General features: G+C 40.4%; 1 long non-coding RNA gene across 2 annotated transcripts; it reads left to right on the forward strand.

Moving 5' to 3' along the window:
* The first annotated feature begins 4,223 nt into the window (after nucleotides 1-4,223).
* LOC113623002 (uncharacterized) lies at nucleotides 4,224-15,332 on the forward strand. 2 transcript variants are annotated; one of them, XR_003433737.1, is made up of 3 exons: nucleotides 4,224-4,273; nucleotides 5,264-5,357; nucleotides 15,229-15,332. It is a non-coding gene; the product is annotated as an uncharacterized LOC113623002 (long non-coding RNA). The 2 variants fall into 2 exon arrangements; XR_003433735.1 differs by lacking the exon at nucleotides 15,229-15,332 and adding an exon at nucleotides 7,640-8,064.
* Nucleotides 15,333-16,048: the final 716 nt, after the last annotated feature.

Here is a 16,048-nt window from a genome sequence, read left to right on the forward strand (position 1 = left end):
GTTCATCAGTGATATTGGCCTGTAGTTTTCTTTCTTTGTGACATCCTTGTCTGGTTTTGGTATCAAGGTGATGGTGGCCTCGTAGAAGGAGTTTGGGAGTGTTCCTCCCTCTGCTATATTTTGGAAGAGTTTGAGAAGGATAGGTGTTAGCTCTTCTCTAAATGTTTGATAGAATTCGCCTGTGAAGCCATCTGGTCCTGGGCTTTTCTTTGTTGGAAGATTTTTAATCACAGTTTCAATTTCAGTGCTTGTGATTGGTCTGTTCATATTTTCTATTTCTTCCTGATTCAGTCTTGGCAGGTTGTGCATTTGTAAGAATTTGTCCATTTCTTCCAGGTTGTCCATATTATTGGCATAGAGTTGCTTGTAGTAATCTCTCATGATCTCTTGTATTTCTGCAGTGTCATTTGTTACTTCTCCTTTTTCATTTCTAATTCTATTGATTTGAGTCTTCTCCCTTTTTTTCTTGAAGAGTCTGTCTAATGGTTTATCAATTTTGTTTATCTTCTCAAAGAACCAGCTTTTAGTTTTATTGATCTTTGCTATCGTTTCCTTCATTTCTTTTTCATTTATTTCTAATCTGATTTTTATGATTTCTTTCCTTCTGCTACTTTGGGGTTCTTTTGTTCTTCTTTCTCTAATTGCTTTAGGTGCAAGGTTAGGTTGTTTATTGAGATGTTTCCTGTTTCTTAAGGTAGGATTGTATTGCTATAAACTTCCCTCTTAGAAATGCTTTTGCTGCATCCCATAGATTTTGGGTCGTCGTGTCTCCATTGTCATTTGTGTCCAGGTATTTTTTATTTCCTCTTTGATTTCTTCAGTGATCACTTCGTTATTAAGTAGTGTATTGTTTAGACTCCATGTGTTTGTATTTTTTTACAGATCTTTTCCTGTAATTGATATCTAGTCTCATAGCATTGTGATCGGAAAAGATACTTGATACAATTTCAATTTTCTTAAATTTACCAAGGCTTGACTTGTGACCCAAGATATGATCTATCCTGGAGAATGTTCCATGAGCACTTGAGAAAAATGTGTATTTTGTTGTTTTTGGATGGAATGTCCTATAAATATCAATGAAGTCCATCTTGTTTAATGTATCATTTAAAGCTTGTGTTTCCTTATTTATTCTCATTTTGGATGATCTGTCCATCGGTGAAAGTGGGGTGTTAAAGTCCCCTGCTATGAATGTGTTACTGTCCATTTCCCCTTTTATGGCTGTTAGTATTTGCCTTATGTATTGAGGTGCTCCTATGTTGGGTGCATAAATATTTACAATTGTTATATCTTCTTCTTGGATCGATCCCTTGATCATTATGTAGTGTCCTTCTTTGTCTCTTCTAATAGTCTTTATTTTAAAGTCTATTTTGTCTGATATGAGAATTGCTACTCCAGCTTTCTTTTGATTTCCATTTGCATGAAATATCTTTTTCCATCCCCTTACTTTCAGTCTGTATGTGTCTCTAGGTCTGAAGTGGGTCTCTTGTAGACAGCATTTATATAGGTCTTGTTTTTGTATCCATTCAGCCAATCTGTGTCTTTGGTGGGAGGATTTAATCCATTTACATTTAAGGTAATTATCGATATGTATGTTCCTATTACCATTTTCTTAATTGTTTTGTGTTTGTTATTGTAGGTCTTTTCCTTCTCTTGTGTTTCTTGCCTAGAGAAGTTCCTTTAGCATTTGTTGTAAAGCTGGTTTGGTGGTGCTGAACGCTCTCAGCTTTTGCTTGTCTGTAAAGCTTTTAATTTCTCCATCAAATCTGAATGAGATCCTTGCTGGGTAGAGTAATCTTGGTTGCAGGTTTTTCTCCTTCATCACTTTAAATATGTCCTGCCAGTCCCTTCTGGCTTGCAGAGTTTCTGCTGAAAGATCAGCTGTTAACCTTATGGGGATTCCCTTGTGTGTTATTTGTTGTTTTTCCCCTGCTGCTTTTAATATGTTTTCTTTGTATTTAATTTTTGACAGTTTGATTAATATGTGTCTTGCCATATTTCTCCTTGGATTTATCCTGTATGGGACTCTCTGTGCTTCCTGGACTTGTTTAACTATTTCCTTTACCATATTAGGGAAGTTTTCAACTATAATCTCTTCAAATATTTTCTCAATCCCTTTCTTTTTCTCTTCTTCTTCTGGAACCCCTATATTTCAAATGTTGGTGCATTTAATGTTGTCCCAGAGGTCTCTGAGACTGTCCTCAGTTCTTTTCATTCTTTTTTCTTTATTCTGCTCTGCAGTAGTTATTTCCACTATTTTATCTTCCAGGTCACTTATCCGTTCTTCTGCCTCAGTTATTCTGCTATTGATCCCATCTAGAGTATTTTTGATTTCATTTATTGTGTTGTTCATTGTTGCTTGTTTCATCTTTAGTTCTTCTAGGTCCTTGTTAAATGTTTCTTGCATTTTGTCTATTCTATTTCCAAGGTTTTGGATAATCTTTACTATCATTATTCTGAATTCATTTTCAGGTAGACTGCCTATTTCCTCTTCATTTGTTAGGTCTGGTGGGTTTTTATCTTGCTCCTTCATCTGCTGTGTGTTTTTCTGTCTTCTCATTTTGCTTATCATACTGTGTTTGGGGTCTCCTTTTTGCAGCCTGCAGGTTTATAGTTGCCGTTGTGTTTGGTGTCTCTCCGCAGTGGCTAAGGTTGGTTCAGTGGGTTGTGTAGGCTTCCTGGTGGAGGGGACTAGTACCTGTGTTCTGGTGGATGAGGCTGGATCTTGTCTTTCTGGTGGGCAGGTCCACGTCTGGTGTTGTGTTTTGGGGTGTCTGTGGACTTATTATGATTTTAGGCAGCCTCTCTGCTAATGGGTGGGGTTGTGTTCCTGTCTTGCTAGTTGTTTGGCATAGGATGTCCAGCACTGTAGCCTGCTGGTCGTTGAGTGAAGCTGGGTGCTGGTGTTGAGATGGAGATCTCTGGGAGATTTTCACTGTTTTATGTTATGTGGAGCTGGGAGGTCCTTTGTGGACCAGTATCCTGAAGTTGGCTCTCCCACCTCAGAGGCACAGCACTGACTCCTGGCTGCAGCACCAAGAGCCTTTCATCCACACAGCTCAGAATAAAAGGGAGAATAAGTAGAAAGAAAGAATTAGTAGAAGTAGAAAGAAAGAAAGAAAAGAAAGAAAGAAAGAAAGGAAGAAAGGAAGAAAGAAAGAAAGAAAGAAGGAAAGAAAGAAAGAAAGAAAGAAAGAAAGAAAGAGGGGAGGGAGAGAGGGAGGAAGGAGGGAAGGAAGGAAAAAAGAAAGAAAGAAAGAAGATAAAGTAAAATAAAATAAACTAAGATAAAATATAATAAAGTTATTAAAATAAAAAAATAATTATTAAGAAAAGAAAAAAACAGACGGATAGAGCCCTTGGACATATGGTGGATGCAAAGCTATACAGACAAAATCTCACACAGAAGCATACACATACACACTCACAAAAAGAGAGAAAGGGGTAAAAATCATAAATCTTGCTCTCAAAGTGCACCTCCTCAGTTTGGGGTGATTCGTTGTCTATTCATGTATTCCACAGATGCAGGGTACATCGAGTTGATTGTGGAGCTTTAATCCGCTGCTCCTGAGGCTGCTGGGAGAGATTTCCCTTTTTCTTCTTTGTTCTCACAGCTCCCAGGGGCTCAGCTTTGGATTTGGCCCGGCCTCTGCCTGTAGGTCGCCGGAGGGCGTCTGTTCTTCTCTTAGACAGGACAGGGCTAAAAGAGCCGCTGATTCGGCGTCTCTGGCCCACCCAGGCCGGGGGGAGGGAGGGGCACGGAGTGCGCGGCGGGCCTGCGGTGGCAGAAGCCGGCGTGACGTTGCACCAGCCCGAGGCGCGCCGTGCGTTCTCCCGGGGGAGTTGTCCCTGGATCCCGGGACCCTGGCAGTGGCGAGCTGCACAGGCTCCCCGGAAGGTGGGTGTGGATAGTGACCTGTGCTCGCTCACAGGCTTCTTGGTGGCGGCAGCAGCAGCCTTAGCGTCTCATGCCCGTCTCTGGGGTCTGCGCTTTTAGCCACGGCTCGCGCCCGTCTCTGGAGCTCCTTTAAGCAGCGCTCTTAATCCCCTCTCCTCGTGCACCAGGAAACAAAGAGGGATGAAAAAGTCTCTTGCTTCTTCGGCAGGTCCAGACTTTTCCCCGTGCTCTTTCCCGGCTAGCCGTGGTGCACTAACCTGCTGCAGGCTGTTTTCACGCCGCCAACCCCAGTCCTCTCCCTGCGCTCCGCCCGAAGCCCGAGCCTCAGCTCCCAGCCCCGCCCGCCCCGGCGGGTGAGCAGACAAGCCTCTCGAGCTGGTGAGTGCTGGTCGGCACCGATCCTCTGTGCGGGAATCTCTCTTCTTTGCCCTCCGCACCCCTGTTGCTGTGCTCTCCTCCGCGCCTTCGAAGCTCCCCCCTCCGCCACCCGCAGTTTCTGCCCGCGAAGGGGCTTCCTACTGTGTGGAAAGCTTTCCTCCTTCACGGCTCCCTCCCACTGGTGCAGGTCCCGTCCCTATTGTTTTGTCTCTGTTTATTCTTTTTTCTTTTGCCCTACCCAGGTATGTGGGGGTGGGGGGTTTCTTGCCTTTTGGGAGGTCTGAGGTCTTCTGCCAGCGCTCAGTATGTGTTCTGTAGGACTTGTTCCACGTGTAGATGTATTTCTGGTGTATCTATGGGGAGGAAGGTGATCTCCACGTCTTACTCTTCCGCCATCTTCCCGGAAGCCTCCCAATGTGTTTTTAAAATACACACTTTGTTGGGCCTTTTGAATTGCAAAAACAAAAAAAAAACATGTTGGTTGTGATGAGTGAAATGTAGAAATGTATGAAGGAGAGTTTAAAAATCTTCCCTCTCTCCTCCCACCATGAAGATTCCAATGATAAAATGATGTGTCCTTTTACATCTTTCTGCTGACACAAGCATATATAGTCAATATTCCAGCTTTATTTTTTCTTTTATTTTATAAATGGGAATATATATAATTATATATATGTGCACACGTGTGTGTATGTGTATAAAACTCAGCTACTCATTGATTTAACAGTATTTGGACCCCTTTCTATGTAAAAACATTCAGGTCTAGTTGATTCTTCTTAAATACTGCATAATACCTCATTGAATGACTAGATCCTAATTTAGTCCGCCATCAGTTTGTTCCCAGTTGTTTCTCACTACACCTAATGGTACAATGAACTTCTTTGTCCTTGGTCCTTATATTCGGGGTCCTAAATTGGGATTACTAGGCCGATTTAACATTTTAGATGTTAAAAATAACTGTCTGATTACTTTCTTAATCTTTTGCTGCAGTTCGCAGTCTGGGCAGCAGGAACGAGAATGCTCTGTTCCCCACGTCATCATTAGAAGGGGATATTTACTACTTCTCCTCTTGTTTGCCGACCTGGTGAGTGAAAACTATCTAATTTGTGTGTAAAGCACCAACGCTCTTTATTATGGTCAGCGAAGCTGAGTTCAAGGTTTATCAGTACTTCCTGGGGAGCATTTAGAAATGCTGATGCCTGGGCTTCACCACAGACCTACTGAATCAACATCTTTGGAGAGTAGCCCAGGAATCTTTTCGTATTTGTGTTTTAATTTCCCCAAGTGACTCTGGTATAGCTGGGCACATATCCATCGACAGGCAATTGGAAATCATGAATAGAACCTCTATCTAGAACTGAGAAACCTAAACTTCAAAAGCTGCAATTTATTAGTTAAGTGTTTAAGAAAACAATGTACCCAGGTAATCATTACGGTTAGAAATTCAAAAATTCAATTTACATGCAACATTTTAATTCCATGAATTGTTTAAAACAAGGGATACCTACATGTACCTTTCTTTGCTTTAGAGATTAAAGCCCAAGATAGGAGGCAGCTATGAAGTGGATATTTTAGAATGACAATTTCCTGGCCAGCTGTGAATCCCTTCTTAAAGAGCATGAATACTGAATGTCTGATCTTTTTGAAAATGAAATAAAATTAGGGGTGTTCTGGCCCATCATTGCTGAACTCTGTCTCATGGAACTTCCTCACTTGAAGAATAGAGAAAAAAACCCTGCTACTTCAGTTTTTATTAGAATGTATCTGGGCAGAGCAAGGCAAGGGATTGTTAAAGACAGTGACTCTGAAGGAGAGGCCAGCACAGTTGTTTGAGAGGTGCCTTGAGAGACTTGAGTAGCAAAGGCGGAGTCATTCTCTCCTCTCTCCTTGAGACCAGAAAGGGGCTGCCTTATTACCACAAACCAGGAGCAGCCACCAGGTGGCGAGGTTCTCTTATTTTCCTCAAAGCCTAAAGTGTTTAAGGGTGGGAGAGAATAAATGACTTCAAATTCTCAACTTGGATAAAACCAAAAGTGAAGGGGGCAAGGATGCAAATGGCAGACTCTCAGTGTCTCAGATAAGAGCACCCACCTTGCAGGGGGAGTTGTGAGGAAATGCTTAATACATGTGAAGTGCTGAGACCCTGCCTAGCTGGTTTTAAGGACTCAGTAAGCTCCTTTTAAAATATGAAAAGTGAAAGAAAACCTCTAGTATTATAACCTCATCTTAATTGTCTTTATGCTGAGTTCCGTTTCAGTTCCTGTTTTTTCTTAAAATCCTCTACAAAGTCATATCTATGTCAAAATTAAAAATGACCTAGTTAGAATAGATATGTAACTAGAAAACAGGGTTCAAGTACTTCCTCTTTTGAGTGAAAATCAATCAGTGTACAAAACCCCCAAATTTACAAAATGGATAAATTCAAGAGATTGCAAAAGAGTCTTTATTTTAAAAAGAGACTCATCACAAACTTCCTTAAAAGATAAGTTTCCTTTCTACCTTAAGAATTTGATTCAATTTACTAAATTTAATTTGCTCCTGACTGCTCTGTGAACTGAACATATCCTCAGAATCAATTGTGAAGTTGGTCATTTGCCTTCTGCATCCTTTGCTTCCCCTTCTGTAGATTTTCTCCTTTCCTATACGCTTCCCATGCTTCTGTCTCCCGATTCCCTCAGGAGAGGTGCAGACAGTAGGTGAAGATTGGGAGGAAATACAGTATAAAAGCCCTGGAGGAAATACAATACAAAAGCCCTGGAGGAAATACAGTACAAAAGCAAAAGCTGTTTACACTTGGGCAGCCTTCTCACTGGGGGCAGCTTTCACTCTAGGGAGATAATAATGTGGAAGAGGATGAGGAACCATTTATTGAACATTTTCTCTATTCTGGGTACTCTTGTTTGCATGTTCACTTATTTCCCACAGAAACCTTGTGATGGAAGGATGGGGATAATTATCCATTTACATATGAAGAAACTGAGGGCACAGAACTAGTACGTGAAAGAGCCAAGTCTTGACCTTAGGTTGGTCTGATTCCGTAGCTCAAGTGTTGAACTGCCACTGGGCTGGAATATGTTAGAACAGAAGCAGGGGGTTAGGTGAAGATGAGCGTCTCAATGTAATTCTGGGAAACAAACGAAAAGCAGTGTTAGCAAAGCTCCACCAACTCGACGATGAGCATAACCTACTTCTGTGACACTTGCCTCCAATCAAAAACAAAGTCCTTTCATATTATCTCTTAGAAAATAGGTTTTTTAGTTCAACGTGCTAGCATATACATTGGCATCAGATAGATCTGATTTTCCATATTCTTTATACTAATGAGATAATTATTTTTACTATTCTTTGTGACAATGAAATATGAAGTCATAATCACCACATTCTAAGGACTCTAAAACGTGTCCAAACAAAAAAGAATAAAAGCAAGTATTTGACATCTACAGCATGAGAGAAGAGGCTTTGTAACAAACTGAAAACATTTCCTGCTGGTAAAGATGGGACAATAAGAACAAAACTACTTTACCAAAAACTGGTTCTCATATTTTGACTTGACAGTTAAGGAATGCTGAATTAAGTAACAACAAATCACCTGAAAATGTGAGTGAAGCAATGACAGAAAATTATCTCATAATAAATTTTCTAAATTTATTAAGAGACGTCATTATTTTAATATAATCTCTGGTGCAAATTTTAAAGTGATTGATTTAACAGCCTGTACTCTAAAGTATACACAAATGTGGATTTGTCCTGGAAGTATAAAACACTCTGGCTTATTTATTAGGCTGGCCTAATATTTTATTTATTTATTTATTTATTTATTTGTGGCTGGGTTGGGTCTTCGTTGCAGTGCGTGGGCTTCTCATTGCGGTGGCTTCTCCTGTTGTGGAGCACGGGCTCTAGGCACTTGGGCTTCAGTTGTGGTGTGCAGGCTCGATAGTTGTGGCACATGGGCTTTGTTGTTCCGCGGCATGTGCGATCTTCCCAGAGCAGGGCTTAAACACATGTCGCCTGCTTTGGCAGGTGGATTCCTAACCACTGCGCCACCAGGGAAGTCCCTAGCCTAATATTTTAAAATAAGTCTGCAGCCATACAGCCTTCATAGATTCCCTAAAATCACTTGCCAGTGCATCTCTCAGAGAGAGATCAGTGCAGAAGTAACATCATGCTCTTCCTTCTTAAACTGTTTAGGCAAGTGGAGGAAACCAGATGAAATCTGCCCAAAGCAACTTTTTAATGAGTGTTCCAGTTGGTGTGTTTTCAGTAGCTTTTAAGAGATCAACTCAGTTGGCACCAATAGCATAAAAATCCTGAGGTAGGGTGATTCCAGGCGTGGTTAAGTCAGTGGCTCATTGCCATCACTGAGGAGCCAGGTCTCTTCATTCTTCTGCTGTGCTTTGCTCATAATGTTGACTTTTGACCACGGGCTTGCAGGATGACTGCAGCAAGTTTAAGTAAGTACTTCACAACATTAAAGGCTCCCTTGTATCCCTTTTTAAGAGTAAGAAAAACTCTTCCACACTCACTGTTCAGAATTATAGACATGCCCATTCCTAAATCATCCCCTGGCAAGGAAAATGGGATTTCCATGATTGGCTGAGATAAATTAAGATTATCCTCCCTAGGGGTGGGGAAAGGTCCAGCCTTTTCTAAAGTATGCAGTCTCCCGACAACTGAGCAATGTCAAAGTTTTGATCTCAGGGAGGATGAGTGTGTGGAACTGCTGCAAAGTAAGTGTTCGACAGTGTCCGCCATGTTGAGTCAGGAAGACCCTGGAAGGAATGGCTCCCAAAGCAGGTCTGGGACCTTCCAGGTATTTGCCTTGTGGAAGGAGAATACATACTGAAGAATAACTAGATAATATTATCCCTTTTTTTCTGATTTGACATGGCAGTCTCAACCCCTGATGACTTTCAGGGAAAGAGAAAATGTTGTGATTATGCCTTTTAAAAGAGACAAGAAATTCCCTACATGGAGGAGTCAGTGGTTCAGTATTACATTTGTAACTAAAAGAAATTTGGGGGGAAGGGGGAACAAAACTGAATCTTTTAGTTCAATTTACAGAAACCCATCTGTGACAGACATACGCAATAGGAAACTTCATCTTTCATCACAGGAAGTCCAGAGGTAGGGAAGGCTCCAGGGTCGGTTGATCTGGCTCGTTCCACCTCTTGGCCCTGCCTTCCTCAGTGTTGGCTTCATCCTCAGGTTGGTGGTTGGAGTGATTCTAGGTGTCACAGCTAGTCAAGATAAAGTCCAAAAGGGGCAGAATGACAGCTGCCCATGAGGAATGGGAAGACTTTCCCCAGATGCCCCTCAGCATACTTCCTCTCCTGTTTCACTGGCCAGAGTTAGGTCACATGTCCATTCCTGAGTCCATCACTGCTTGGAGAGCTGACTAAATAAACATCTAGGCTGTGAGGATTCCAACTGCAAGTTGGTTTTCACTGTAGTTGGAATAATCAATATTCCTTACCTCTATAGCTCTAATTAATCTAATTAATCTACATCAGCAGTCAGCAAACTAATCGGCCCACCACATATTTAAAGTTTTAAAGTTTTATTGGAGCACAGCCCCATCCCTTGTTTTCCATGTATTGTTGATGGCTGCTTTTATGCCACAATGACATTTCAGTTGTGACAGAGACCATATGACTTACAAAGCCTAAAATATTTTCTATGTGATTCTTTACAGAAGTTTGCCTACCCTGATCTAAAGTTAACTGCAGTACTTTCTTTTATTTGCTTTATCCTACCTTCTGAAAGTGGCAACTTTTAATTTTATTATTCTAGGAAGGAGTGTGTGATGGTTAATTTTATGTCACCTTGACTGGCTATGGAGTGCCCAGATTAAATACTATTTCTGCGGGTGTCTGTGAGGGTGTTTGCACATGAGATTAGCATTTGTATTTGTGGTATCAGTAAAGAAGACTGCCCTCCCCAGTGTTGGTCGCATTATCCAGTCCATTGAGGGAGGGTGTGAATAGAACAAAAGGCAGAGGAAGGAGGAATTTACCCCCTTTTCCTGCCTCACTGTTGAGCTGGGACATCTCATCTCATCCTTTCCTTCCACTCAAACTGAGGTTTATACCACTGACTCCCCTGGTTCCCTGGTCTTCAGACTCAAACTGAATTATACCACTGACTTTCCTGGGTCTCCAGCTTGCAGATGGCAGACTGTGGGACTTCTCAGCCTCCATAATAACATAAGCCACTTCCTCATAATAAGTCTCTCTCTCTGTCTCTCTCTCTGTCTCTGTCTCTCTCTGTCTCTCTCTGTCTCTCTCTCTCTCACTCTCTCACTCTCTCTCTCATTTATATATACTGTATCTATCATCTATCCCTATTGGTTCTGTTTCTCTGGAGAACCCTATTACAGAGTGAAACCTATGTTCATCTTATCCATAGTTGTATGATTACATATATTTTATCGATTTCCTTTGTGAGTTTTTAAATTGAAGACACCTAGTCTACATAAGATACCTACATAAAGTCAAGTCAATGACTCAACAGGTTTATGCTGTTTATACAGGATCCAGTCAGTGGCGTGTTGGACCCGGTTTGTACTGACTTGTAAGAGCTATTTGCTAGCATGGCTTTCAAACTCTGCCTTCAGCGACCTTGGTGGTGTGAAATTGACCATGGTGGGGAGTAGGTACACCACAGAAATTGGCAGACACTTAAATTGAGATTGTTCGCTGTTCTTTTTTTTTTTTTTTCCTGAAGATCTGGTTGTTAAATATTTACCAGCACACCATGGCTCCAGCCATTATACACACCTCTCTCTGCTCTATAACTGCATAACAGAGAATGCCAATGGTGATCGGGGCTTTACCAATACATTCAGCTTCAAATGATTTGTAATCTGAAGTAGTCAGTTAAATCCCTCTTGCAATGAGATAATGTAACCTGTGTTTTAAGTGTTACATAGCTTTTGATTTGTATAGGTTTTTTTCTAAGTAAATATTTCTCTTAGATAAAACATACAGATGAAATAAATGAAAGCAAAATATCTTCCCCTTAAACTATCTAAAATTACAAGCATATTTATATTTTATAATTTATGTAAACCACTTGTGTGTGAATAAAGCGGAATATAGCTATCAGTGTACAAGGATCAAGTGTTCTGAATTCTCACTTTGTTCTGGAGTGAGTGTAGTGTTCACTGGGATCCGAAGGGAAGCCCTAGGTTTGGAGAGACTTGCCTTAATAAAAAGTGCACTCATTCATTTAAACAAGCATTTATTAAGCATCTATTAAATCCCAGGCAACAATGACTTGCAAAAGACCTGGGCCCTGCTCACATAAGCCTTACAATCTAATGAGGAAGATAAATGTTAAACAAATAATCACATAAATGAGTACAAAATTAACAGCGGAACAGTAGGAAAGAAATGTAAATTTTTGTAAGCATGGGGAACTTGACCCATCTGGGTTGCAGAGAGTAAGAGGGAAAGAGTTCCAAGTTGAAATCTATATTCCAGGGAAATCTACTGGGTTGGCCAAAAAGTTCATTTGGGTTTTTGGAAAAACCTGAATGAGCTTTTTGGCCAACCTAATATTTTCCAAGAGATCCTGAAAAAACTTGCCAGCCATTGTGGGCTCAAGAACGATGGGGGACCATTTGAAGGGTTTTAAGCACAGGAGTGTCAGGATTAAATATGTATTTTCAAAAGATCTGTGGCTGCAGAGGCACAAGGATCTTGGCATGGGGAGAATGAGCAGAGGGAGAGCAGTCCTTTGGCTATTGCAGCAGTTCTGGTGGGGTTTAGGGAGGCTCAGACCAGGGCATTCATGGAGGATGTGGTGAGAAGTGGCTGAAACACATCTGAACTCACTGAGCTCCCCACAAAACACTTCAGCTGCCTTCAAGGAGTTTATAATGTAGTTGAAGAGGAAACTCATGGGTATAAAGTCACAGCAACAGTGTATAATTAGGAAGTAAACTGAGGAGATCAACTGAGGGACATAGGAGTTGAGAGCAAGAAATGGGCCAGGAGTCCAATGGTTAGGATTTGGAGAGAGAGAGAGGCCAGAGGAAAGAGGTGGCAAGAGGCAGGGCAGTGAGGGGAGGAGCAGAGATGGCACAATGGGATGAAGAACAAATCTTGCTGGATATGCAGGGTAAGGCCAAATTATGAGAACTTGAGAAGGTCAGAATTTGAAAGACTTGATGTGAGATGAGAATGAGCCACTAAAAGTATTTTACATAAGAAGGAAACCAAACGAAAGTAAGCTTTAAAGAAGTTTAGTTTTACCAAATTCTTGTGGTTAATTAGGCGGAGAAGAACTTGCTGCCTGCATGGTTGTTGAGTAGGGGATTGGACTTAGCTGTTGACAATTAAGAAAGGAGGTGAGGCCTAGAGGAAAACATGGGCAGAACACTCTTTGATGTAAATCGCAGAAATATTTTTTTGGATCTGTCTCCTATAGTAAAGAAAATAAAAGCAAATATAAACAAATGATACCTAATTAAACTTAAAGCTTTTGCGCAGCAAAGGAAACCATCGGCAAAATGAAAAGACAACCTACCAAATGGGAGAAAATATTTGCAAATGACATGACCAAAAAGGGATTAATATCCAACATATATAAACAGCTCATGCAACTCAACATCAAAAAAAACAAGCAACCCAGTTGAAAAATGGGCAGAATAACTGAATAAGCATTTTTCCAAAGAGGAAATGCAGATGGCCAACAGGCACATGAAAAGATGCTCAACATCGCTAATCATCAGGGAAATGCAAATCAAAACCACAATGAGGTATCACCTCACACCTGTCAGAATGGCTATCATGAAAAAGAATACAAGAAACAAATGTTGGAGAGGATGTGGAGAAAAGGGAACCCTCTTGCACTGTTGGTGGGAATATAAATTGGTGCAGCCACTGTGGAAAACAGGATGGAAGTTTCCCAAAAAACTAAAATTAGAACTATCATGTGACTCAGCAATTCCACTCCTAGGTATCTAACTGAAATAAAACAAAAATACTAACTCAAAAAGATACAGGCATCCCAACGTTTATAGCAGCATTACTTACAACTGCCAAGATATGGAAGAAATGTAATTGTCCATCAATAGATGAACGGATAAAGATGTGGTATATATATATATATATACACACACAATGGAATACTACTCAGCCATAAAAAAGAATGAAATTTTCCCATTTGCTGCAACATGGATGGACTAGGGGAGCATTATGCTAAGTGAAATAAATCAGAGAAAGATAAATACTGTATGATATCACTTATTTGTAGAATCTAAAAAATACAGCAAACTAGTGAATATAAGAAAAAAGAAGCAGACTCAAAGATAAAGAGAACAAACTAGTGGTCACCAGTGGGGTGGGGGGGCAGTATAGGGGTGGGGGAGTGGGAGGTTCAAACTATTGGGTGTAAAAAAGGCTCAAGGATGTATTGTACCACCCTGGGGAATATAGCCAATATTTTGTAATAACTGTAAAGGGAAAGTAAACTTTAAAAATTGTATTAAAATTAAAAACTAAAGAATGGAGGTGAGGGACAGATATTAGGAACATTCACTGGATAGGAGATGATGAATTTGCTTTAGACATAAAATGAGCTTGAAATGGTGATGAGCTCTCCAGTAATAAATGTCCAGTAGGCAATACAGACTGGGTGGTTTTATTTGCATTCTTCTGCACTGCTTACAATCCCAGCTTGTCTTTCCACATTAGCGTTCTCAAAAGGAATGTTCCATGATTTGTACAAAGGAAAAGTTCTCCTTTCTAAAGCACTTGGCAAGACTTTACAAAATGAAATATTTTTATACATTATCTTAATTGCATATTAAATAATATCTTGCTATAACAAAATTGAATTGCCCAGACGGTCATAGATTGTTTGTTTGTTTTGCGGTACGCGGCCCGCTCACTGTTGTGGCCTCTCCCGTTGCGGAGCACAGGCTCCGGACACGCAGGCTCAGCGGCCATGGCTCATGGGCCCAGCCGCTCCGCGGCATGTGGGATCTTCCCAGACCAGGGCACAAACCCGTGTCCCCTGCATCAGCAAGCAGACTCTCAACCACTGCGCCACCAGGGAAGCCCGGTCATAGATTTTTCTGTATTCTTTACCAGTTTTAATAAGTAATTATGGATTTTTAGGAAATTAGAACCAGAGGTAGACTCTTATTTTAGTGAGCTTCGTGAGATAAATAATTTATAGTGTTTAACTTCCATTAAATTTTTTAAAATATTTATTTATTTATTTTTGGCTGCATTGGGTCTCCGTTGTGGTACGCAGGCTTCTCCTTGCAGTGGCTTCTCTTGTTGCAGAGCTCGGGCTCTAGGCATGCGGGCTTCAGTAGTTGTGGCTCACGGGCTTCTTTGCTCCACGGCATGTGGGATCTTACTGGACCAGGCCTCAAACCCATGTCCCCTGCATTGGCAGGTGGATTCTTAAGAACTGTGCCACCAGGGAAGTCCCTCCATTAAAATTAATATACACTGCAATCTATAGCAAAACAGGTTCAGGATATACTTTATAAAGAAACTCATATACTCATGTCTCATTTACAAATCTTCTCTAGTTTATTAATAACCCACATTTTGTCAGAGATTAAAGTCTTCTTTATCCCTCCATCCTCCTACCCCTCAACACTTCTAAGGTAAACTACCACCTAAATACCAATAGAGTATTTTTTAGAAAATTTAGAATTTCAAAGGTCCAAACACACTACAAATAACAAACAACAACAAAAAAATGTCTTTGCTTCAGAGATTAGCTTCAGAGCGGACAACAACTGTTGAAGGCATCTGCTAAGTGGGATTTTTAATTTAATAGAATTTGTTGTAACTCTATCAGTAAAGCACAATTGCTGTGCACCATCTGTCGAAGCTTTGAAACTGCCTTGCATGTTACAATCATATCCATTAAAATGGAATACTACTTTTTACTAACTTGTCTTCTTCCTATTTATTTTCCAATGCTTTCAGAATCATTAGAAGATGAATTGACAAGAAAACAAACAATCTCAAGAGTCAAAAGGACAACTCAACAGCAAAAAAAATCCCACCAAAAAAACTGATTTTTAAATGGGCAAAGGACTTGAATAGACATTTCTCCAAAGAATATATACAAATGGCCAATAACTATGTGAAAAGGTACCCAGCGTCACTAATCATTAGGGACATGCAAATCAAAACCACAATGATATACCACTTCACACCCATTACGATGACTATTACAAAACAGAAGAACAAACAACAGGAGAAAAAACAGAGGATAGGTGTTGGCAAGGATGTAAAGAAATTGGAACCCTGTGCACTGCTGGTGGGAATGTAAATGGTGCAGCTGCTGTGGAAAACCATATGGCAGTTCCTCAAAAAATTAAATATAGAATTACCATATGACCCAGCAATTCCAATTCTGGGTATATACATAAAAGAATTGAAAGCAGGGATACAAACAGATGTTTGTATACCAATGTTCATAGCAGCATTATTCACAATAGCCAAAAGGTGGAAGTAACTGAAGTGTCTATTGACAGATGAACAGATAAGCAAGGTGTGGTCTATATACATACAATGAAATATTACTCAGCCTTAAAAAGGAAGAAACTTCTGGCACATGCTACAACATAGATGAACCTTGAGGACATTATGCTAAATGAAATAAACCAGTCATAAAAGAACAAATACTGACATGGGGTACTTACAGGAGTCAAATTCATAGAGACAGAAAATAGATGGTGGTTGCCAGGGCTGGGAAGAGGACATTCTTCTTTTATTAAACTGTAATTTTATTTTTATGTTA

This window comes from Aethalodelphis obliquidens, unplaced genomic scaffold (genome assembly GCF_003676395.1).
Source record: "Aethalodelphis obliquidens isolate GAN/ISIS:26980383/991018 unplaced genomic scaffold, ASM367639v1 scaffold1, whole genome shotgun sequence".
NCBI classification, from domain to species: Eukaryota; Metazoa; Chordata; class Mammalia; order Artiodactyla; family Delphinidae; genus Aethalodelphis; species Aethalodelphis obliquidens.